Consider the following 25,161-nt stretch of genomic DNA (forward strand, 5'->3'; position numbering starts at 1 on the left):
GTCTCCCTGCTGGCCACCTGCAGAGCAGGGCACCATGCCAGCCTCCAGGGGCATGGAAGGTGCAGGCTGGCAGGGGTGAAGCCACAGCAGCTGCCTCAGGCACCTCTCATGCTCAAGAACATGCTGGGGAATTTCCAGCATGCTTTCAACAGGTGAGGCAAGTCAGCAAGTTAAAAATATTTATGTTTTTGGTTGAGCTCTGCCTGGAATGATGTGGCAAGTGCAGAATCCTGCCCACTGGTGGGCTTTCTGCCAAGGACAAGCTGCACAAGTACAGCAGATAGATGAGCTTGGTCCTTCCACAGAGAAGGTAGACATGCTCTCACCCTAAGGCTCTTGTCATCCACATGACTCCTGGTCAATTCCAGGTGTCTGCTCAGCCAGGCTGGGGACTTTGTGTAGATCCAGGATTCTTTGCTGATCTGAAAGAATGACTTATCAGGACTCTGGAGCTACACTAAAGTCCTTCTCTCCTCCTTCTGTCAAAGGCAGGTTGGTTCCTGTTGAGCTCAAGCTCAGAAGTTGTACACCTGTCCCTGCAGAAGTACTTACAGTTGTGGTATGATGGGGGTGGACAATTCTACTGAAGGAATTCTGTGCATGCCAATTTATTTTAAATTTGCTTCTCTGATATTAGCTGCTGAGTGCTTATTCATTTCATAGCACCATGATGAAGGCAGGTTGCATTTTTACCAGAGAAAATCAAACTTAATAGTGCAGCTTTCTGAGATGTGTGTGATGAAAATCAGCATGAGGGCATCATCAAAGTTGGGGGGTTTTAATTATCACTAGAAAATTGAAAGAGCAACTAATAATTCTCTTTTAAATTAATGATATTTTTACTCCCCCAGGCTTAATTAACCAATCAAATCTAACTGCCATTTCATTGGTGGTTTAATCCAAAACAATGACATGGAAATGCAATCTGTAGGGTAGATGAATTCTGGTTTCCACTGGCATCAGTAAAACTCCTACTAATTTAGTGGAGATACCATATGGTCCATGGCTTTGCTTTCCTTCTTAGATAGGATAATGTAATTTTGCAAGAACAATGGGGATTTTAAATGGATGGAAGATAGATCAGAGAACTGAAGGAGTGAAGAGCTTAATGAATTACAATGTGAAACTGAAGAAAAATAATAAGCTGAGCATGCACCATAAATGAAGTTTCTTTAAAAAAACCCATTTTCCTAAATTATAGAAAAGATATATTAAAAAATTTGCAATTCTATCCTGTCAAGGGCAACCAAACTAGTTTCAAATACAGGAATTTGGCCTTCATTCTTGAGACAACAGGGCTAAAATGATAACACCCTCTGTCTTTTCCCATCAAGCTTTAAATGTCATTGGAAAATTTCAGCCAGATTTAGCAGAAGAGCAGAAATCTTGATTTCACAATAGAAAGTCTGCAGTGCAACGACTATGTGACAGCTTGCCTTGCTAATTGTTTCCTGAAATCCTTTGGATTTATAAAGGTATTAAGTGCTAGTTTTTCCTGTAAGATTTCAATTAGTGTTCTTTTTTCAAGCAGAAATCAATTTTCCCTACTCTTTTTCTAAAGTCCATAGATAAACACAAGCCAAAGCAGCACGTACAGTTTGGTACAATTAGAAACTAGCCTGGAAAAGAAAACTAGTAATTTTATGTATATTTTTTTCTTGCAAGTAGGGACCTGTATTCCTTTTTTGCTTACAGTATTGTGAATATGTATATTTTGAAACCTAAAGGAATGTGCATGAAGAACATAGCAATTTTGTCAATTTGTTTTCATGAATCTTTGATAGATAATCATCCTGCCCTCTGTTGACACTGAAGTATACTGCAAATTCAGAAATTTGCACCAGGTAGCAACTTGAGTTTTTCTTTCTTAAATGCATAAGTTCTTTCTTGCTACTTCCAGCTGCTCAGAGTCGTGTGCAGATCTTCTTTCATGCTAATCATTAAAGAGAAAATAATATGCTTCATTTCTTTGGACCTAAACATTAGTCAATGTGAACAGCAAATCACTATTGTATGCCTAGCTTCTAACTCAATTTTTAATTCTCCTCATTCTTATCAGTAACACAGTAATACTTCTTGAAGAGTATTGCTTTGGGTTTTTTTTTGAAAGTGCGGTACCTCAGTCTACAGGAATAAATCTTTATGTCATTATGAATGAAAACTATTAAACAAAGGTTTTGAAGTATTTTTCTCTGATATTAAAAGTTTGTTTTTTCCATTAAAAAAAGTATATTTTTTTCACTCAATAGACATTCCACACAACATGTGTGTTATAAATATATCCCAGTACATCTAAACAGACAGTTCCAGTCACTAATTTGCATAGTTGCAGTCAAAACATTTCCCAATTTGGTACAGATATTACTAACTAGTATCACTCTCTCTTATAAAAATATTTTGTTTCTATCAACTGACACACTCCTTTTGCTGTACATTTGCATTCTGAAAGCCACTGTCTTATTTACTCCTAATTGTATGGTGTTTTTCTAAACCATTGTTTATAAACTGCACTTTATTGAAAGATTTAGTGACTTCTAAATAGTAAGAGATAGTAATGCTTTGTTAATATCCTCTAAACTAGTTTATACTTGTAAATTTTTTATACCAGTGATGAACCACAGAATAACTAGGCTGATGCAAAACAATATACAGTATGAGGAAGTACTTATGCTTTATTTTTACTTCTTACATGTGTTTCTGTAAAGCTCAAATTATCCCTTGACTAGTGGAAGACAATCTGTTAATTGAAGACTAGGGTACTTTTCTCTTTCTCAAGGCCCAATTTAGACGAGATTTCAAAAACTAAATAAACAACAGTCTGCCTGCCCATTAAAAAGGAGTGTGTCAGGTTTCTGTGTAATTAAGTCTTTTAAATAATCTCCACTTAACCGTTCACAAGGGGCCATGTAATCTTAAAGGATTTACACTGCCATCCCCTTTTGTCCCAGAATGATGGGGATACGTTTGGGTGTTGCAGGGTGGGAAGGATTTGCTCACTGAAATACAGCTGCAGGTAAATCATCAGCATGTACTGTATGGCACCAGCACTATGTGCAGTAGGGAACATTTAAAAATGGTGAGGGAGAGGTTTTGTCTACACTGACATTTTAGTTAATGCTAAATAGCAGATGCACTGACTAGTTAAACACAGGGTTTAAGCGGGATAAGCTGTCCCTCTGCAATTTTTCTCTATTGCAATGGTTACTTTAGTAAAGGCATTGCAAATGCTGGTGCATAGAGGATGTGTGTGACCCCTGTGCATTACAGCTCTGTCCTGCTCTGTTGCCCAAATCCTGGGGGTTGTCAGGACTCTCTTGCCATTGTGCTCCTGCTGCCTGTGGTGACCACTTTGGTCATCTGGATGAGAAATGAACCTAGGGGTTTACAGGGAGAAAAATCTGTTCAGGGTGCCTTTCTGAACACACTGCAAAGAATCTAGAGCAGGGAAGATTAACAGACCTCACAGCGCACAAGCCGAAACTCAAAGGGCTGGAAGGAGCAAGACATTTGATAAAGGGGAGCAGAGGTGTCACAGTGATCTCCTGGGCAGGAACACTGGCACTGTGACTGCCGGATTGCAGCCTGGGACTCAATAGATGAGGAGACTGGGACAGAAGAAAAGTCCACTGCAACATTTCACTGCATGTGAAATGAAGAGCAAGTGTACTTGGAATGCTGTTTGTGCCATGCAATGCTAGCCACTGCTTGAGGACAAAGGAAATGCCATGTATCTCATCCCACATGGGCAACCAAGTGGTTCCTCTTTAATTTCAATCTTCTAGTGCTGTACTTCTGCTTCAGTGGATCAGTACCCTGCTCTACATCTTATCAGACTTCACAACACTAAAAAATTGAGCATGCTGCTGCAGTGTGAATTGGAGGAAAACCTGTAAGGAACTGTCAAGAGCCTGCAAAAAAAGTTTTTATATCTGCGTTGCTGTTCCATGCAAAGAATAAGGTGTGAGTATAGATTACATAATGATCAAAGAGGAGAGAGAAAAAGGTGTGATAGAGCAATGACTGCTGTGAGCAAATGTGTCAGAAGTTCTGTGGAAAAAGCCAGAACACAGAGGTGTGGTTAGAGGTTTGGTTACAGCAGCCATGCACGAAGATGTTAAAATGAAAGTTGCGCCCTTGAGATTAATCTGGTGCTTCCTGACTTTTTAATCTTTAATCAAACCTTTTAAAGCTTGTTTGGGTTACTGTGTATGTGTGGTCACATACTGATGCACATGCATATTGCATTCTCTCAATGTACCTGTACTGAATTATTATGAATCGTTAGCATTTTATGTGCAAAACCCAAAAAATATATTCACAGGATCAAAATTTCCTGAGAAAATCAGTGAATTTTTTGCATGAAATTTTTACTCTTGCAGTGGTTTAAATATATTAGAAACACTGGCTCAAGGAGTTGACCTGAAAATAGTTGGAGGCTGGGAAGACAATGTGTTTGTTCTATTCTTACCCTTCTCTATGTGCACAAGAGTTACTGCATCAGGCTGGGTGCAGAGCTAAGCAAACCTGTACTCTGACCCAGGACTTCTGTTCCTGCATCGCTATAACTTAATCATGTAAATTAAATCACGACAAGTTCATTGAAATAGATTTTAAGCTTAAATGTAAGAACTATTGTTATCTTTAAAAAAAATTGTGCTGTTAAAGTGGAAAGTGATTTATTTTTCTGTAAACAAACTAGAAAAGTATGTTTTAATTTAATTGCAGTTTTGAAAAATATGCACCTAAAATAAGGAATATTTGAGAGAAGATTCAAATACTCATGAAGGTGACTGAAAAGAGCAGTTTTTGGAGATAGTGCTGTGGGGCTTAGCCTGCCATATTGCTGTTACTGGTTCTGCTTTGTCATGGGGGAGTACTGGGCTTGATCAGGCAGATGGTCACTGAAGAGATTATTTAGATTATTTTTGGCTTTTGGGGTCAGCACTTCAAATCCAGACTCAAATCTTTGCAGGTGTGGAATTTCTTTCAATGTCTGAAACATTACTAAGTTAAAAATAGCTAACAGGAGTGTTTGGTGGGTTTTTCCCTTAAACATTCATTAAAAAAATGCTTCTGAATTTAGTCTTTACATGGCATATTCCAAGCAGATCTTTATGGCTGAATAATAAACCCCTGGAAATGGAGGTTTTAATGGAAAATACAACTTAACCTCTAGTGGAACAGCACCTAACAAAAGCACTTTTTTGGAATCTACAAAATCCCTTGCTTCCAAGGGTGGTGCTACAATGAGAAGGAGTTCAATAACAGTTTAATTTATCATAAATACATAGCATATTTTATGATGATTTAAATGTTAAAAAAATTCACCTTATAGATTTCAATAAAGCAACCTACTGGTAAACTTATTGCAGTTGCTTTTCATTGCCTTTGACTCAGATTCTCAGCAGAGTGAGGCATAAATGACTTCCTGTTAGAAGCTGGTTAATAAAGGGTAGATTTATTTTTCCTTTGACTTGTTTATGAAGCTGAAAAATGACAAGGCACATCACTGGTGTGTGGTAAGCTAATTTCTACAGTTAATAAACTGGCCATGTTATGGTTAAGCTGAATAACCCATTTTCCTTTGAGAACATGAAATGCAATAAATGATCCAAGATATGCATATCAAAATCAGGAAAATCCCCATCTTCAGCAAGACAGAGGAAACACACAAGTGTAGAAGGTGCTACCTTTTGGGCAGACTGATCCCTAGGAGTGACCCATACCAGGCGTGGATCAGTCTCTCTGCCTTAGTTTGCAGTTTTACATCAAGAGCTGCATTTCTTGGCCATACTCTGCCTAAACTGAAGTGATATCAAGGACTGCCGCAAATCAAACCAGAATTCAGGTTGACAGTTTCCTTTCCAAGTAGGCAATTTAACATTCATGATATCTTCCTAATGAAATAAGGATTATTGAATTTTCAGTTTTGTTTCCCTTCCCATCCTCTGTAATGTATAAATTAGGAATTGAGAAGTAGAACGTAGAAGTTGGGTTTTTATTTTACTCTGCAATGTTGTATATCACTACTGTATTTGTATTATCAAAGTTGTTTTAATTTAGAGGAAATAAAGGTGTTATTTGGCATATTTTTTTCAATTTTGTTTGGCAGACATTAGGATTATTTCAATTGAACTTGGGAAGACTTCTGAATGAAACATATGCTGTACACTGGCACTGTAAACTGAAAATGATTAAAATAATGGTAATGCTTTGTATGTAGAATTATGGTGGTTACAGGTGAAGCTTAGTACTGTAGGCTAAGCCCTTAAAACTTGAGAAAAATGATCTAAAATTACTTGAATAAGCAGGGTAGTTCTGAATTAAGACTCTTATTCTGAATTAAGAACATCTAGGGAATCAGAAATAAATAGTATTGTTGGTTCCTTTTTAATAATCCTTCTGAGTGCTCTTTCCTGAGACGCCAAGAATCTCTCCAAGAAATTCTTGAAATACCATTCCTACAAACTGGGAATGCAAAGTGAGTTTCTATTGTTTTTACTGGAATGTGAATTGACCTGATGACTAGTAGTGGAGTATGTGATTGATATTATGGTGTTGATCTAGAATCAAGTTATAAATTAGATATTACCAGAATGTCACTCCCTTGTATTTTTTGTTGTATTGTTTTAAGCTGCACTTGTAAATAATTTTGATCCCATTTTCTCTATAATAGCAAAACTAAAATTACAGTAGATAAAAAAAACATGAAGTCAAAATGTTTTCAATTAGGGTTTATAGCCCATGTCTGAAAATGTTTGGTGTATGGGTTTTGATAGAGATTTTTTTAGTTTGTTTTGGTTGGAGTTTCTTTTCAGTAGAAATATTGACTTAATTGTAATCTTCACAAATACAGACACAAAGAATTAACTAAAAAAACTAAGTGACTGGTCAGGAGTTAGATTTTGTTGTAGTGGGTTTTTGTTTTGTTTTGTTTTGATTTTTTTTTGTCTTAAAAAGCTGGATGATGCTTTGAGTATGCAATAAAGTCCACAGTTATTTCTCCTGTTTGTTTGTGATCAGGTAAGGGAACACAAATTAGTTTCTGGGCAGTATTTCGGTTAATATTTCATTTCAGTGGTAATGGATGGTATTCTTCAGAGAAGTGATCTTTTAGAAGTCAGTGTACAATAACCTGCAGACCTAGACTGTAAATTGGCCTGGCAAAAATCACAGAAGTTTGAAAACTACTAACAATGCAATCTTTCAGATTGCTTGGTAGTTCATCATTGCCAAATGCTTATCAAGTTCTGAAGCTTTATATATTTATTTTGTGCAAAAGCAGAAAAATGGAGAAAAAGGAATAGAAAGGGGAAGAAAAAACCCAAGTGGAGATTCCTGTACAGCAGAATCAGTTCAAAGCTACAACTCTAACTTGTCCTGATACAGGACTTCATGGAAAAAAATAATTGTACCTCTTTCATGATGTAAATTTGCTATTTTTAGATTAATAGTGTTTATGTAAATTCTATGCGCCTTTCCTTCCTCAAGTTGACTGGAACATTAGAAATCACATGAACCTTCATTCAGGGTGTTTTCCAGGACTCGTGTAAGGCTATTAATTAGTTTCACTGCATTGCATATGCTAATTTTGCATCATATCAACATTTTTGGCAACCTGGATTCAAGTAATTTTTGACCCAAAGGCAAGGTGTAACTGCAGCATTTGAACTTGAAGATCCCTTGTGAATGCAGCCATGTGCTCTGTTGTAACCCTGCAGTCATTGTGCAGTATCTGCATCCCTGTGGCAGGAGGATGTTCTGTAAATGCAACCCCTTTTCCATTTATTGTTTTGTTTCATACCATTGCCTGTAGGACCTCTTTTTTTGTTTTGTTTTGTTTTTTTGGTTTGGTTGTTTTTTGTTTGTTATGTTTTTTTGTTTTCTTTTGCTTTGCAAGTTATTTCACTTACGTCCTAAGCAGTCTATGGATTCTTTCCTCTTTTAGCTCCCTTTTTCTCATTTGTTTTCACACTCTTCTTGGACACCTCTCCAAATAACTTGTGTTAATTTCATGCAATTCCAGGCTTGCAGTTCTAGCCACATCCCACTAACTTAGACTTTTTCCTTTTGTTTTGTCCCACTTATTCATGACAGCTGTCCTCCAGTAGCACAAATGTATTCTCACTCTCTTCAACAGCTTTGTTTACCAACTTGTTTTGCTTCCAGATGGACATCTCTATGCTGTCTCTTTATGCTTTTCATATTTAGGAGATGCTGTATTCACCTGCAAAACTGTGGAACCTACAAAAATTTAGCACCAGTGATGGAAATGAGTTGATGCCTATTACAGCTGGTGAACAATACTGTCTATGACCTCTTTCCTGCCAATTTAGAATTTCTTACTTTATCATTAAAGGTCTCAGAGGTGGATCTAGGTTTTTTTGGGTTTTTTATTGGTTTGGGATTTTGTTGTGTTCTAGCCTTATTTGAAGTATTTCTCAGTGCTAAAGATCTGTGATTATCAATGGTAGTGCCAAAATATGTATACCTTGGTATGTACCTTCCAGTCCAGATCCACATAAGTGTAACTATTTTGCACTACAATTTGCATATTCCTGAAAATTATTCAAAAGCTGATACATTCTTAGCTGTTTTTGAAAGAATTCCTGAAAACAAAGGTAATGTTATTTGATGTCATTATCTTTTTAATGGAGTGTCATAAAATACAATGAAAACTATTGGGCTGTACTTCTCACCTTGATTAACTTGTATTGAATAGGTGAGTTCTGCCCTTACTTTCTCACTCCCCCTTGAGAGGAAACATTAGAATGAAAGTGTCTAATTTTTTTCTTTAATTCCCACCCCTCCACCTTCTCTTAACAAATAACTGCTTTTTATCCAGAGCTGGATTTGATAGGTCTACTGTTGTATTAAAAAATTGATGATTTTTTAAAATATGAAATACATTTATATTTTTCTCCTACTACCCAATTTTTTTTGTAGATTAGATTAAAACTCTGGCTAGAAATTTTGTGGAAATATTTTCTGTATTTTGTGAAAAGCTCTTGGAAGTAATCAAAATATTCAGCGAGGCTGGAACTTTACCCAGTTGTTAATTGGCAGGTTAAACTTTTATGGGTTTCTGGTACCCTGGCGATACATGACTATTAAAAATTGCAGGTGGTTCAGGGGAAGGGGGGAGGTGAGTTCCTGTACTAGTAATATAACATAAAACTATATATTTCATGTGCCTGTTGTGAAAGTGGAGACTTTAATACTTTTTCACAATATAAGCTGATTAAAGAATCTTTATGGATCTCATTAACTGAAGTTTTTCTCTGTGAATGCTGAAAAATGTAATGCTTATGGATAAGAACAGCAAAAATAATTAGCCTCTGTGGTACCTCCTTTGATTTAACAAAAGCAATGTGGTATCAAATGTGCTTATTTGCTCTGAGCTTAAGTTTGCCCTTTTACACAAAACACTGTCAATGATTTGGCCATTTTCCTTAATATTGGCATGATCAAGCATGGGAAGTGAAAGGGTAGGATTGTTGCATGCTCCAACGACAATAAAATACTACAATGTGTTTCACAGAGTCACAAAATCATGAAACTGTTGAGTTTGGAAAGAACCTCTGGAGATCATGTACTCTCACCTCCCAGCTCAGAGCAGGGCTGGCTACTACAGGTTGGTCTGGGCCAAGTCCAATAGGGTTTTGAACATGTGGGGACTTAATAACCTCTGTGTGGCACCATGTTCCACTGTTTGGCCACCTTCAGAGGAAAAAAAGTGTATTCTTATCTTTAACTGGGACTTCCTGTACTTAGTGTCCTTCCACTTACTACTGAGAAGAGCCCATCTCCATCTTTACAACACCATCCCTGCTCAGACTTCTGCAGACATTCATGTTTCCCCTGAGCCATCTCACCTCCAGGCTGGACAGTCCCAGATCACAGGAGAGGCTCCAGGCCCTTCGTAGACTGTTGCTGGATTTATTCCAGTGTGTCCCTGTCTCTCCCACACTGAGGAGCATTCTTTATCCCCAGAACTGGACAGAGTCTTCCAGATGTGTCTCACCAATGTGGAGCACAGTGAAAGGATCGCCTCCCTCAACTTTGTCCACCTCCTTCAGGGCTCCTGGGTGTATCCTGTCAGGTTTTATGGTAATGTTTGGCCTTTCCCTACCCTGATCCTCTTCTGGGATTGGTTGATCTTTGCTCCAGACTTTCCCAATGGTCTTAGTGGTTCTTCTCTCCTGAACTCCATGATTTTGTGGTCACTGCAGCCAAGGTTTCCCAAGATCTTCACCATCCTGACCTTGTCTGTAAGTACAGGGTCCAGCAGAGCCCCTGCCTTTGTCCATTCCTCAATTGCCTGTGTTAAGAAGTGACCACCAGTGCCCTCCAGGAACCTCCTGCGTTGCTTGTGCTCTCCTCTGCTGTCCTTCCAGCAGATTACAGGTGGTGAAAGTCCTCCCCCTCGAGGGTCAAGACATGGCAATTTGAGGTTTATTCAAAGCCCAAAGTTGCCCAAAGATGACCATATCTACTTCTTGAGCTGAAGATTTTAGAAATTTTGTTCTGCTCTAAATGAACAGAGTCTTAATGCCTCATTCAGCTTTGTAATTCAGATTTTATATCACTGGCAGTGTTAATGAAGGATAAGAATAGTGAATAGCATTTGCAATGATCCTACTGGACCTCTTTTATATAAAATACTGTTTCTTAATATTGTTTAATAGCAATTAAGGTTTCCTCTTAAGAGATGGTTTTGTGTCTGTTGCACAGTGTTTAATTAAACTAATGTTACATCCAGTCAGATATATAGATTCTAATTAAGATAGAACAAAGATAGGCATCCTGTTTTTTGCACTCACAATTTCATCTTATCTAATATATGGCTGGTAGATTTCTCCTCATCTAAGACAAATATCCTTAGAGATATTTCCTTGACTGTGTAGCACAGGTATTCAGTGGGAAGAGTCAGTGTTTGGCTTTGTCTCCTCCAATAGGGAAGATGTCTTTGAAGTCAGAAAAAGTGTTTCACACATGTCTAGATAAGCATTCATATCCTTCAGGACAGCCTTTTCCATAAAAAATTGTGGGATTTGTACATGTATTTCCTTCTTCTCTCCCTAATTACATTGAAATAAATACACACAGCCCTGACATGAAAACCTGAAATCCTGGTTGTTGTTTTTACACATCACTCTGCCCATCATAACTTCTATGAATTAACTTACTGTCTGAAGGGTGTGACAGGACAGTTGCTGGGAAAGCTCTTTCTGTGACTGAACCAACTGTGAAATTCAGTTTGTCTTTACTGAAATTCCTTTTTTGTCTTTACTGCAATTCTAATGATGAATATTGGAAACAGTAACCTGGAATGTGAAGAATGGCAATTCCAGAATGAAATAAGAATATTTTGATGGAAATATCAAGATATTTTGGCTGTAGAAAAGATCTTGATCTTTCTCTACTTTTCAAAATTTTTATTATTTTAAATGCAATAAGGACTTAACCTGTATCTCTCCAAATACCCTTTGAAAACAACAACAAAAAAGATAATTTATATTTAAAAACTACTTTACTTATAAAGCATAGCTTTTCTCTCATTCAAATTCAAATGCAAGATTAATATTCTGCTTTCATAATTTTAATGTTACTTAGTAATTTAAAATTCAGTGGCTACAAACCAAAAAGCAAGAAATCTATTGAAACATGTCTGTGAGCTGTCACTTTATTGGAAAGAGAGTTCTCATGCATTAGCACAAAGAATCTATACAAAATATAGCTACTTTTTTTTTTTCTTGCTCTGTGATCTTCAGAAAAGCATGTGCAAGGAGTACAGTTAAAAAATTAAGGAAACCAACATCTCAGTGCAGAATAATATGCTTGTGAAACACCATCAAGATATAAAAATACAAAAAATTATCTTGAAACAAAAAGATAAGTTGCAAAGATTGACCCTACAGGTATGTGTTACTTAATGCAAATAAAAATTTGAGTGTAATACTTTTCCTTCAGAAAGAAATGATATACTTTTCATGGCATAAATATAAGAATAACTCCCAATATTAGATGAATAGGTTCTAGAAATTTCAAAGTGTGCCACCGACAAAGCACTGGCTTTCATAGACAGAAAGAATAAAATGGCTATTCAAAAACTAGATGCTCCTCAGCTATATTTAATATTAGAAAATAGAGTAACACTCACATTTATTCCATAGGGCCTCATTCCAGAAAACACTTCCATGGGAAGAACTCAAAGGCATTGCTTATAGCGCATAAGGGTGCTTATGAGTGTTTCCAAGAATTGTATTTACTATCTCTGTATTGGAAAAGCTACAAGCGTTTAATTTATTCCATTTGGAATTATTATAAAAGTCATGCACCTAAAGCTTGCCTGGCCTAATTAAATAATTATCAATGCAATTTTAATTTTAGAAAAGAACTTCAAAGAAAGCCTTAAATTTATAATTTATTTGATTTAAGTAATTATCAGACAAGTAATAAGTGAAAATGTATTATCTTTGTTATTTGAGTTCAGCCAGATTTAAGTTAAAATATTTGGGATTTTTTTCCTCTCTATAATTAGATATAAAATCAGGGTCTAGCAAGAGAAACATGTATTCCATGTACACTTGCTTTCACTTAATATATGTTGAATTTATAAGGCCTGTAAAAGAAATGTTGAGAATTTCAAATATGGCTGATGTTGGAACAGGAATGATAGTTCTAGGATCCTTATAAATGCTATTATTTGAGCAATAAAATTTCCTCCTTGAATGATAAATGGCTGCAGAGACTATGAAGAAGGAACACATTTGTATCTTTTCCTTTCGGTAACAGCTTTCAGCTTGTTGTCCTTCAGGTTGCTTTCAGTAGCAGCATTATAATTTCAATAGTATGGAAAATCAGTCCTTCATTACACAAAAGCTCTTAGGCAAGTGCAATGACACCTGCACATTACAGCAATGAACACTAAGCAAATTTGCAATGAAAGAGAACTTCTTGTGCTGCCACACATCAACAATCCTGGCTTGTTTCCCTGATTTGTTTTGCTGTTTAAATTCTCAGCATCAAGTCCTGAATACTTTTGTTTCTTCATACCCATAGAGAAATTACTCTTGTTGTTCCACATCTCAGTGCTGTGAATTTAAATGGGCTATGAACGAAATTCTTGGCTCCTTAGTCAGGTGATTTCACCCTGTTCATAATGAACTGTGCTGTTTCTACATGATGGACTGCAATACTGGGAGACCAGGGGAAAAATAATGGCAGTCTGAGAGAGGGCTTTCTGTCTCCTCTGTTTTGTCCTCTGATGCAGCAGGCTGTGTGTCTCAATTTTTACATGTGCTTATCCATCCAAGGAGTAGGAATTTTGCTGTCCATGCAGCTCACTATTCCCCTCTCTGTTAAGTGCTGGAAATGGACGGTAGTGATTCTCTTCTTTGAAAAACTAGAATAGGTAAGACACAGCTGGCATGCAGCTCATCACCAGGGTAGACTCAGTCTAAGTGAATTGGACATACATTCTTTATGTGTAACGTCTTTAACAGTAGTCAGTTTTGTTTTTAATATTGTTAGAAAGCAGAATTTTGTCTTCTGAGTCAGAAGAATGAGTGAAAAAAGTGACATTAAGATTCACAGAGCACAATTCAACGTGCATCACTTTAACCATCTAAAAATCAGGCATCTGCTCCAGGATAGTCTGTTATGTTTTCCTTCACTACTCAGTTGAAACTGGGGGTCTGAATCACACTCTGAGTGTGCCTACCTCATCTGTCTTTCTGCTGTCTTGTAGAGGCACTCAGTGAGATTTATGGTCACCCTTCAAAATGGTGTATATGTAATTCTCTGGTAACATCACTGTAACTGGCATAGTGCTTTGCTTCCATCCTTTTAATTAAATGACAGTGCAAGATTCTTTGTTTCCAGCAGAGCACATACTGACTCCTAGAGATCAGGGTTTTAATTCTATGCAATTCATTAATAACCACTGGTAGCTCTATGAAGGAAGTAAAAAATCACACACACTTACTGTAGCAGTCTAGTCCTAAATGAGATTTTTCAAGCAGATTGGGCTGCAGTCTGCTGTGGAAAGGTAAAGGATCTCTGAGTACTTTAAACAGAAGAATGCTTTGCAAGAACGTGGCTGTGATGGAGGTCTCCTGAGTCTTAGGAGTCTCAAGTTTTCATAATAAACTCATGTCTGGCATTCCTATTTATATCTTTAGAAAACCACCCTTCAATTTCTGCCTGTATTTTGGCACCTCTAGGCAGTTATGTATAATATTATATGTTAGAACAAATGCTGGATAAAGCCATTGACATTCTGACAATCTTGTAAGAGGAGAGCTCTTAGGAAATTTAATATCCTCACCCCAGAACAGGAAAAGTAATCTTCCAGGTTTCAGGAGATGGATGGCTGTATACTCTATTTTATTTTTCTACATTGAGCTCAACAGTCCTAACTATCATTAATCATTTCAGAATCTCTGCATTGCTATTTTTAGAAGCATAAAGAATTTCAGTATTATAACAGGATATGTGCTAGAAAGAGGTCAAATAAATGGTCAGCAGTGGAGATTTTCTGCTAAAAGTACATTAGAATAAATTTGAAAGTAACTTTATAGTGCAGAACTACTGCGTGAGTGTAAACAAATTTATTAAATTACATATTTCAGCTGCTGAAACATTTAAAAATAATATTCCTATTTAGTTCTTTCAGTCTGGTAACCTCAGAACATTGCAGTTTATTCAAAACAGGTATCCTGGATTTAACTTCTAAAAATATTTTATAATTTTCATGCATGTTTAAAACCCAGGTGCTAAAAATTATATATAGGCATTTTATGGCTTTCTCCCTTCTTGTCACCTATTATGAGACTGCACAAATTATGTCAGATCACTGAATGGAGGCAGCTCTGATTAGGTAGCAAGTTGTACTTTGTCTGTGGGAACTGGTCTTTACCGTGTACAAGAGGACTTCAGCTGATGTCCCTCATTTGCATTCACATATCCATTTGTTAAGAAATTAACATCAGCCACAGATAAATTTAGAGTTCTAGCTTTCATGAATTTACCTAAGAGTATCATGTATGTAAAACACATTATATGTAATATGGTGAGACTAAGCATGTTCTTATGGTGTCTTAAGGCCAAGGGTAGTTCATTAAAAACTAGAGTTTAACTTTGAGTGTAAAGACATCTATGCAATGCAGAAGTTAACTGAAGAAAGCATGGTTTTAACCAGGCCATCACAGGTTTACTAACTCCATGTACTTTTTGTGCAGTTTAATAGTCAGTAAATATAAAAAACCAAAAAATCACAGGGGTAAAAACCAAAACAAAGCACCATAAATTTCTGCCTTGCTAACAGATATTTTTTGGGCTTGGATTAGGTCAACCACCCAGCTTTCTTCTCTTCTTTTCATCTAACTTTTTGTTCAGTACCAATCCTGCTGCTTCCATCAAATTGCCATAAGAGACGGTTAAGTCTTCTAGACCTGCAATGCCTTATGCCTGTGTGAGTTGAATACACAATAAGATTTAGGATGTGCATGTTGTTACTATTTTTATCAACTTAAAAATACAGATGGTAGCTAAGCATACAGATGCACCTATTTTCTTCACTAAGTAAATCAAAAGCATTTTCTCCTTGAATACAGTCCTTGAAGAGTCTGTGCCTTTTTCATGATGTAATGAAGAACAGAACAATACTGGGAAGGTAGCAGATACACTTGGATAGAGGGATATAGAGAAAGTTTTAATTTATCTTGAGTTGGGAGATAATTTTCTTGAGTAGCTTATATTCATAATGACTGTAAAATTAAACTAAAAGTACATCAATACACACTTGGGCTGTGATGCTGTCAGATGTCCTAAGTGGAAATGACTTGGGATTGTGTTCAAGTTCAGGGGCTGATCTAGGGATGTTTTTCTGAAAGATGGTATTTTGCTGTTTTGGGTCCTCACTAAAGCAGCGTTTGATCACATCACGGCTGCAGTTCTGGACATGCTTTTAGTTCTGCTGTAAAACAGAAACAAGGTGATAAATGTTTGGGACAATTAAGTGATCTCAGGAGTTGAAATCCTGACATAACAAAGTCAATAGAAGAACTTCCATTAACTATAATGGGGCCAGGCATCTGAATCATCATCTTGGGACTTTGATCAAGGGTCATGACATTTAACCCCATTTTCATTGTAGGTAAAGCTACCAAGAAATAAGGTGATTCCTCATTGCTAATTGTTCAGAGCACTGTGCATAGCTTGGAAAAGTAACATATGTAGGTGTTTCAAGGATCTATTGAATTCTTTATATATGTCATGTTTTGAGATCTGCTGAAATGTCTCACAAGGGAGGAGAGGTAAAGCTGTTCATTGTTTCCCATATTGTTAGCAGCTATAGCTGTTATCATATGTATACATTAACATTCAGAAATAGTATTCTAGACATAAGTGGATGTGTTATATTTTTTTCCTTTCCCTCCTGTTGTAATATGATGTATTTAGGCTTTCAAGCTCAGATATTTTAAGTAGAAAAACAAAAGTGCATCACCAAACCTTACTGAAATGGTAACTCATGGCTGCTAAAATGTTTAAGATGCTGGGAATTTTAGTTCTAAAAACAATAAAAAAGCTCTTGCTATTGTCTTTGTTTACCACCCATGTCTTTATTTTAACTGTATGCTTTATAAATCTAGAGATTATTGCCTTTATTGAAAAGCTTGCATGTTATTCAAGATGACTTGTAAACTTGACTCAATCTTCCCTAGCAAGGGAAACAGGAAATACCAGAGAACACTAGACTCAGTAAACCTATAAAATTTGAGAATGCAGCCCATTATTTCTAGAGACTTTTCACATAACACTTTGGGAAGCAATGACTAATTAGTTTTTGGCTTTAACAATAACAGTTTGAGGGGATTTTTGGTTTTGTTTTTATAGCTTTCATATTAGGTAGAGGAGGGAAAGTGACTCTGAATGATGAAATATTGGCAGTGTATACACTTGCTTCTCAGTAGGAGCTCAGCTCTTTGATCCCTAGTACAATTACATTCATTGCCCAGGTTTTATTGCCATGCCGGAGAGTTAACAAGCAGCCGCTACGCTCATGACAGCATCCTAATAGATTTTTGTTCAATAGGTAATTGAATATTTAAAATTAATGTCTTAGATTCTCTGGATTCTTGGTAGTAATTAAATGTTCACAGCATTTTTTCTTGACTGCTTCACAGCAGTAAATAGAGTACTTATATTGATCGGATCCATCCAACACTTCAACAATTCCTCTGCGTGTTAACTGCAGCTAGAGAAACACTTTAGTTATTGTTCCTTTTTTCCTGTCTGAATGCTTTGTTGAGTGTTATTCTTAGAATTGATAAAAAGGCAAACTCAGCTGACATAAAGCTCCCCGGCTTCCTGAAGAATATTTAAATTTGTACTCATTTTGGGTTCTTCCTGTAAGAATGGACTTCTTATCAAGTACTAGTGAAATTTAAAAGTTACAAATATGATGGAGGCATATGTAAATGACAATTGATAATTTTCTTTTTTGTTATTCACTTCTGTTATTCATTTATTCCTTAATGATCCTTCAAGATTGCAGCTGATAATTCAACTAATTATAGGAAATATGCTATGGGTAGCTTTCTGAAATGGAGTGGAGGAATTACCTATTATCCAGTGAATAGAACAAATGGCTGGAAATCATAAAGACCTGGTTTCATTTGCATTTTCTCCTATTTTGCTAAGTGGTCTTGGGGAAATGGAAAAAACTACAGCAGTTTAACTACAGTCAACATGCAGTTTTGTTCTTTTTAAATAAAGCTTTACATTCCAGAATATCTTAAAAAGTTTTCATTATTTCCCTTTCTATTATAAACTCATAATGGGATAATGTAAAAACATGGACATGAGCTAAAATATAAATAATTGCTCATGAACAGGAAGGGTTTTATCTGCCAAATAAATTATGTAACTTCATGAAGAATAGGGTGCTGGAACTTATGCCACTAGATATAACTTGTATCATAAGTAGAAATGCAAAGAACTACCGTTGTGATAGAAGATTTTTTAAACCATCCCAAACCAACAACACTTTCTTGTTTCCAGGTTCAACAGGCCTTACTGGAATAGACTTCTCTGCAGATGGTTTTCATTTTCAGGGTAGCCCAATAGATTGTGCTTTTCTGTTTTCTCCAAATCATCCCAGCATGATTATCATACCTTTTGGGGAAGAAAAGTAAAAATAATATGCAGGATGGCATAATATGCATCTCATTAAAGAGATGCACTTTCTGTCACAAAGCTAAATCAAGCTAAAGCAGGACTGAGTAATATTCCATATGTTCTATTTGATCAAGATTTGTTTGATCAGTTGACAAGAAGAGATTCAAGGAAAGCAATTAGCATCAATACAAACTCCTTTCTCCCAGATTAAAGAAAGTGATTGCATAATGTCATGTTTCTTTGTGTTTTGATTATATGGAAAATGATTGCTTGATTATGACAATGGAATTATAAAAGAAGGCCTTGAAAAAAAGCCTCTCAGAACATTTTCTTTACCTATCCTAACAAACCTTCATTTTGGCAAGTGAGGAGGATCACTCCATGGTACTGAATAAAGGCTCGGAAGCTGCAAGAAGATATGGACTACAGCTAATCAGCTGAGTCCATTTAAACCTGGGTAGGTTCAGAAGCAGTTTCTGATCAGTATATAAATCAGTGACTCCACTGCTGTATTAGATAGTGTTTAGAGCAGAGCTCACCAGCTGTGAATGGCCTAAATTGGTGGTGCCTAACCTTGGTCACCTGCAGAACTGCAGGACACAGGTAATGGGTTATTCACAGCTTCCGCTTCCTGTTGGCTTTCATTTTAAGGTCTTGATTTTCTACAAACAGGTTTAATCAATTTCTTAGTTGGGATGTTGTGCACACAGTATGACCAAGTGGAATGACTGAGGTGATAAAATTCCCTGACAGTAGCACTGTGGCAGGCCTTCGAAAAATTAATGCGCTCAGATTCAGTGATCGATATCTGCCTTACATTTATTTCATTCCTATATTTTACCCATTTTAAGATAAACACTTGGAATGCAGCCCAAAGTAATTGTCCTTATGACTAATCCAGTAATGCTGTTACAAATTGCAAGTAGTGTTGAAATACTTTGTCACATGTCCTAGAAACATAGAAATAACAATTTTTGGTGATGAAACATTTTCTGATTTAGGATACAGTCAAAACGAGGTTCTCTGAGTAACAGCGGAGGTAACTGAATAAGTAATAAAACTGAGCAATGCCTGTTTAGATGTATATTGAGAAAGAAGTGATTTTAAAAAGCCTTAGTTATTTAAAGATTCCTTTGTCTGGTTTTATGTTTGTAATTTTCCTGTGGAATTACAGGAGCAAGAGTACAGGATATTTGAAGTTTCTGAACTCCTTTATGTTTGTAAAAGGATGAGATACCCCCTGTACTGAGAGCATGTCTATCTTGTAATTCAAAACCTAAATGGTTGAGCTTAGTTTCTGGATGCTGTCTAAAAACCCTGTCCTGTTTGCTGCATAAAGTTATTGAAATGCAGTCTGCTCCTGTGAAACCTGCTCCATATCTAGAGCAGTTTACTTAGGGAACTACTGAGGTATTTATTTTTGTGGAATGTGAGAGGTAAAGCTGACAAGATGGAAGTGAGTGGCTCCCTCGTTCTGAAACCTTAGACCAGTTTGTGCTAATTCACTGATGGATGTGCCTAAACACCATTAATAAGGCTAAAATAGACAGAGGCAGCAATGACGCATGCTGGGCTGGGGATAATGGACTAGCAGAGGGGTTTACTGAGGATCTGTTCCACTGGGAACAGAGCCTTTATATCCTAATTAGAGCCCTGTAAGCCTACATTTAGTACTGGAAATCCAGTATCAGGTTTACTGAGCTGATTTTAATTAAAACTGATGTTAGCCTCAACTTCATGTGGGTTTCTGACCCAAATAAACTTGTGTAAGTAATGTGTGTGTGCATATCTCTGTGTGTGCATACATACATGTCTGTTGGAGAGTACTTGTGCTGGTGTTTTTGTTCTGTTTTGTTGGAATCTTCTGTCATCAAGAACAGATCGTCCCTGTTTTTAAACTAGTAATTGTCTGACTTTGAAGGAAACACTGACAAGTTATTTTTACTTCTATGTTATCACCTGTCATGTTGAATCTAGTACCAGGTGAGGGCTCTGTGACACACTGGGAGAGGTGGGAGGGACATTTGTGCTTCCCTGGTCTATAAATAACAATCTTTGTGTAACCATTGCAGAGCCAGGTGTCATGTTGTAGATGAATAGAGCACTGCTCCTACATGTAGAGAGGACTGTAATATCTCAACAAAGGAAATAGGGTTAGGGGGGTTTTTTTAGCTTGATTTTAGAAACCTGGTGTATGAACCAGATTTTAAAAAAGACTGAACTATAAAACCTAAGGGAAGACAGCTGCTTTTTAATGTCTAGTTAGGTAAAAATTCTTAACTAGAAAATGTATTTTATATATTTCAGTATTTAAAGTGTGTGTAAGAGATACCCACATGGAATTGAGGGGGAAAAATAAAGGGAGAGAAAAAGAGAGGTAAAATAGTGGCATGTTGAAACAGAAGAATAAGTCTGCAATTAGATTGTCTATATACCCTTAATTTTCCTTCTTTTCTCTGTGCATAGCCATTTCACTTTCATTGTCATGACTCTTTTTTTTTCCCCCTATGGAATGTGGCTTTTTTGGTGATACTTGATAGATGATCTAGCTGTATAGGTGGTTCTGTAAAGATGTCTCATTCTTTTTGTTTTGGGCAAAGCTCTAACTTTATTTCCCACCTTCCCTTCAATCCTGAACTGGATACAGAACTTTGTGTGTTTTCTAGCATTTTTATAGTGGATATTGACTTTTCTATCTAAGTGTTTCACAGATTATTTTTGTCGCATAATGGCCTTAAAAGATGAGACTGTGTTATTTGTATATTTCACTGTATAGCTAGATAAATCAAACTCAGGGCACTGCTGGTGAGTTATTCTGACTAGTTCTGGTTGATCTAGGTAGTCTGCCAAGAGCTGTATAATCAGGTGTTCTGCACTGTGCTTCCCAAATTGTCCTGAGAGAAGAAGATGGTTGTGCTATATTAAGACAGGGTAGCTCTGACTTGCAGAGCATTCTGCTGTTCAGACATATCCTCAGAGGTTATCTAAAATAGCAATATATCTACCCAACTTAAAACAATTCTGCTTCTCAAAGTACTCAGTAATTGTATCACTATGTATTCAGTCAGATCCAGTCTACTTCCATTGCAAATATCTCCTTCAGCAGAAAATCAAAGCTTAAACCCCAGGGAAATCATACTAGAACATTCAGTTGGAAAAAGCAAAAAACCCAGGTGCTGCTTGGGATAAATTTGGCTTAAACTTTGTGTCCCAGAGAGGTGCCATGCTGCTAAAGCTGCTTGCTGTGCTGTCCAGCTCTGGAGCTCTCACAGCAGCATCCTGAGCACCCAGACTCTGCTGTCTCCAGGGGGACAGGAGTCCCAGCACAGGTTCCTGAGGAGCAGGGAGCTCTGTAATGGGCTTCTCCCAGTTACCCTCTGAGAAATACTAGTGTTAGGAGTGCAATATCTGTTCCTCTCTCCTGCATTAGCACCTTACTTGATAATTCAAAAGCTTGCACCAATCCACTGGGCAACCACAAGGTAGATGAGGTAGATGTCCAGACTGTCCTTCCTTATTGAGGGTAATTTTGTTATTTCAAAGGAGAACCATGGTTAAAGGCTGATATCTCACATAACAGAGTGGCAGCTTTCCTGGGGAAACATGAACTCCCTTCCTGCAATCAACCTAAATAATAAACCCAGCGCAAACCCCAACAATTAACAGCTCAAAGGCAGAGCTGTTAGTTACTCTCTTCTTGCTGTGTGTTAATGGTTGTGCAAACAGCTAGCTTAAACCACCTTTAATTTATTCTAGGGATAAGCTTGCTCTGTTAGGAAGCCTACCCTTAGAATTTGTTAGGATGGAGGTTACATTGTGGTGGTGCCACCACCAGAGAGACAGCTGGCAGCAGGGAGGAGACCTGTTGATCTCATTGCTCATCTGGAGAGTGCTGCGTATCATATCAGATTTTCACTCTGCTCAGTGCCATGCCAGTGTAAAGGGAATGGAAGGATCATTAATTTTCCTTTGCCTCTCAAGAGAGAAGTTCTCACAGCCTGCTCCAGTCAGCAAATCTCAACACGCAAACACCGCAGGAGAGGCTCCCTAGGCCCTGGGCAGAGGCTTGGCCCAACAATCTGTGTCAATATACCTTTAGTCTTTTGTTCAGAGGGAAAATGTCTCACATGGAAGCCATGGGGTGCTGACTCTTAGCTCTCTCCTTCCCTTGGACTACAGGAATCACTGGTCAATGACTTCAGCAGGATCTGTGTAAAAGGGCAAGGAAAGAATTCAGATCTCAGGAAGTGTTCAGCTTCTGTAATCAAGAGGAAGACTTGCAGTTTCTTTCCTTGTTCACACAAAACTTCCTAACTCAGTAAAAACACAAGGAAGTGTTCCTTCAGGTGACATTCTCCAAGCTGAGCATGGGTAATGTGGAGTTTGGAAAAGAAAAATACTATCTGGCACAATGCTCTGGCTTCAGACTGCCTAGGCCCTGCCAGGGCCTATGTTAATTTATCCTTGCTGAGCCCCACCAACTGACAGCCAGTAGCCCACAGACAGTCTTATGGTCTGGCAGCATTCACATTTCTGGCAGCATTGCCAAGCAGTAAGCTCAAGGAGAGTCCCACTCAGCTGTGGGCTAGGTGGGCCTTTTTCAGATAACAGAAACAGTGAAAAATACACATTGGGAGAGACCTCTAGAGGTCTTCTGTGCCCATATTTGTCTTACAGCATGTCAACTGTAGTATATGATCAACAAACAATTTTCTTATTGGCCCACTGAAAGCAGGTTTTTTTTCCCTTGCACCATATTTAAATAGTGCTAGTCAGATCCATAATTCAAGAAAAGATTGATTTGGTGGGAGCAGTAAAAGACACTTCTCTGGTCAAGTAATATCTTCTCTGGCAAGTTTTGTTATCTATTTCTAAGACTGTAGTAGTCTTGATTCTAAGGTAGTAAAATTGTTAGTGATAGAGATTTTATCTGGGCAAAATAATTTTTCCTTTTGTCCAGATTTTCTCTCCAAAATAGCTTTCTTAGCTGGCTCAGTTGTTTTATTTTTTTGCTCCCCCACACCTTGAAAATTATGGGAGGCAAACAGCTGAGGTAAGGAACAGATAAAGTTATTTTGCAACTGTGAGAGCTAAGTACAGGATAATATAGTGAAACCATTGGATAACCTGAATGGTAGGTTCTTCACTCACTCTGTTCCTATTCCAGAATGTTCAATATCATGGTTTAACTGGAGTTGTAGTCAGCCTCTGGTAAAGTCATTGGGAGCTGAAGGGGCTGAAGCCTCTCTTTATTGACAGGGGATCAGTCCTGAAATGGCTTAGGAAGAGGAAAATCTGTTTTGATTTACTGCAATCTACATCATGCCTGTAAAAATGATCCTGAAATCTATTACTCAGAATGCATTTTCACATGACATAGCGTGTACAGACTTTTTTACCGGGGACTGTAAGGCATATGGATAGTATGGAAATCTCAAACTCTGAAACTTGTTTGTGACTCTTGTTTTAGAAACACATAACATAATGTAATAGTCTGGACTCCATTACAAATTGGTACATCTCAGGTAACTTTATGAACTACATTGTAATAACTGGCTATATATTGTAAAAAAGACTAGCATGTGGACTAATAACTTTAATGTTCATTTATTGAAAGGCCTGGAAGAATTTTATCTATGTGATATGGAATGCTGACCTAACTGCTACATCCAAGATCAAAGCTTGCTTGCTGTGCTAGATCAGCCTGATAAGAGTACAATATTTTTTATGATTATTATATTATATATCCATGTTTTTTTACATAATAATAGTAAAAAAACTATTTAAAACTGTAGACTTTGAATGTTACAGTATGGTATTTTGGGTTTGTATTGTAGGGCTCCAGCAGATGGCAGAGGAGACAGACTTTGTAGAGGTGAAGGTCTCAGGTACCCTGTTAAATTAGTACGAGAATATAAGTTTTATTTGAGTTCAGCAAACCTGCCAGTTTCCCTTCATTTCACTCTAGTGGAACTAGTGTGTAGGGTTTATGGGGGCTCACACGCCCTTCATGGTTGTTGGACCTTAGTTTGTGAAAATAAAACATGCTGTAATAGGGGTTGCCCATTTGGGATCTGGAAAGATTACAAAGGTATTTTTTCTCCTGTAAATTTCAGTCATTGATTTTAGATTCAGCACCTGAAGGCAAAATAGCCTATAGGGACAGTTCTGCTCTCTAACTTAAAAATATTTCATAAAAGAAGCATAAACATAAGGGGCTCTGATGTTTGTAGGCAGGAGCCAAGGCCTGTCTCTGTTCTCATTTAAATCACAGTAAACCCCAAACAATAAAACTGACATAGTCCATATGCATTATTCAGAGACTCCATTTGGTCAAGATTCCCTGTCTAACCCCATAGAACACTCAATAAAGCAGCTGTAAGGTAAGTAAGAAATTGCCACGTAAATTTGTAGCCCATACACAGCCCTAGGTAAAACTTAAAAAAGCAAAGTACTTTTCCTCTTTTGAAATGGGTTTGTAACATGTTCTGTGCTCACCTGAATGAGAACTACAAACGTCTCACCTGTAGGAAGAACAGTGGAGACAGAAGTGTGAACATAGAGCTTGTGAATTGTGGTCTAAATTCTCTGAAACTTAGCAAAAGGAGATGTGAAAAAAAAGGAGAACACAGAGAGAAAAGAAGAAATATTGCAACAATTATCATATTTTTCTGGAAGAACTATTTGTCATTGAGATAAGAGAATCCATATTAGGTCATGCTGATATGAGAAATTACACCCTCAATGTGTCCCCTGGTATATCTCCCCTTTCTCACTTAGCTTTCTCACTAAAATAGCTATAAATGGTTCTGCATCTCCTGTGATCTTTTTTGCAAAGCAACATCTGTGGCTGCAGCAGTGTTTTTCTGGAGGGCGCTCCCTTCCCAGGGAAGTTACTTTATTTATCAGCTTGACAGCTAAGTTAGCAACTTTGTCCTTGGGAGATGCTGTGCTACTTTAAAAAGAGAACAAGAG

At 37.2% G+C, this 25,161-nt stretch overlaps 1 protein-coding gene across 1 annotated transcript in view; it reads left to right on the forward strand.

Annotated features, from left to right (window-relative positions):
• Positions 1-25,161, forward strand: part of HDAC9 (histone deacetylase 9) — a 455,676-nt gene that overhangs the window by 127,020 nt on the left and 303,495 nt on the right. The gene's annotated exons all lie outside the window — the stretch shown is intronic.

The sequence above is a fragment of the Ammospiza nelsoni genome, chromosome 1, assembly GCF_027579445.1.
Source record: "Ammospiza nelsoni isolate bAmmNel1 chromosome 1, bAmmNel1.pri, whole genome shotgun sequence".
NCBI classification, from domain to species: domain Eukaryota; kingdom Metazoa; phylum Chordata; class Aves; order Passeriformes; family Passerellidae; genus Ammospiza; species Ammospiza nelsoni.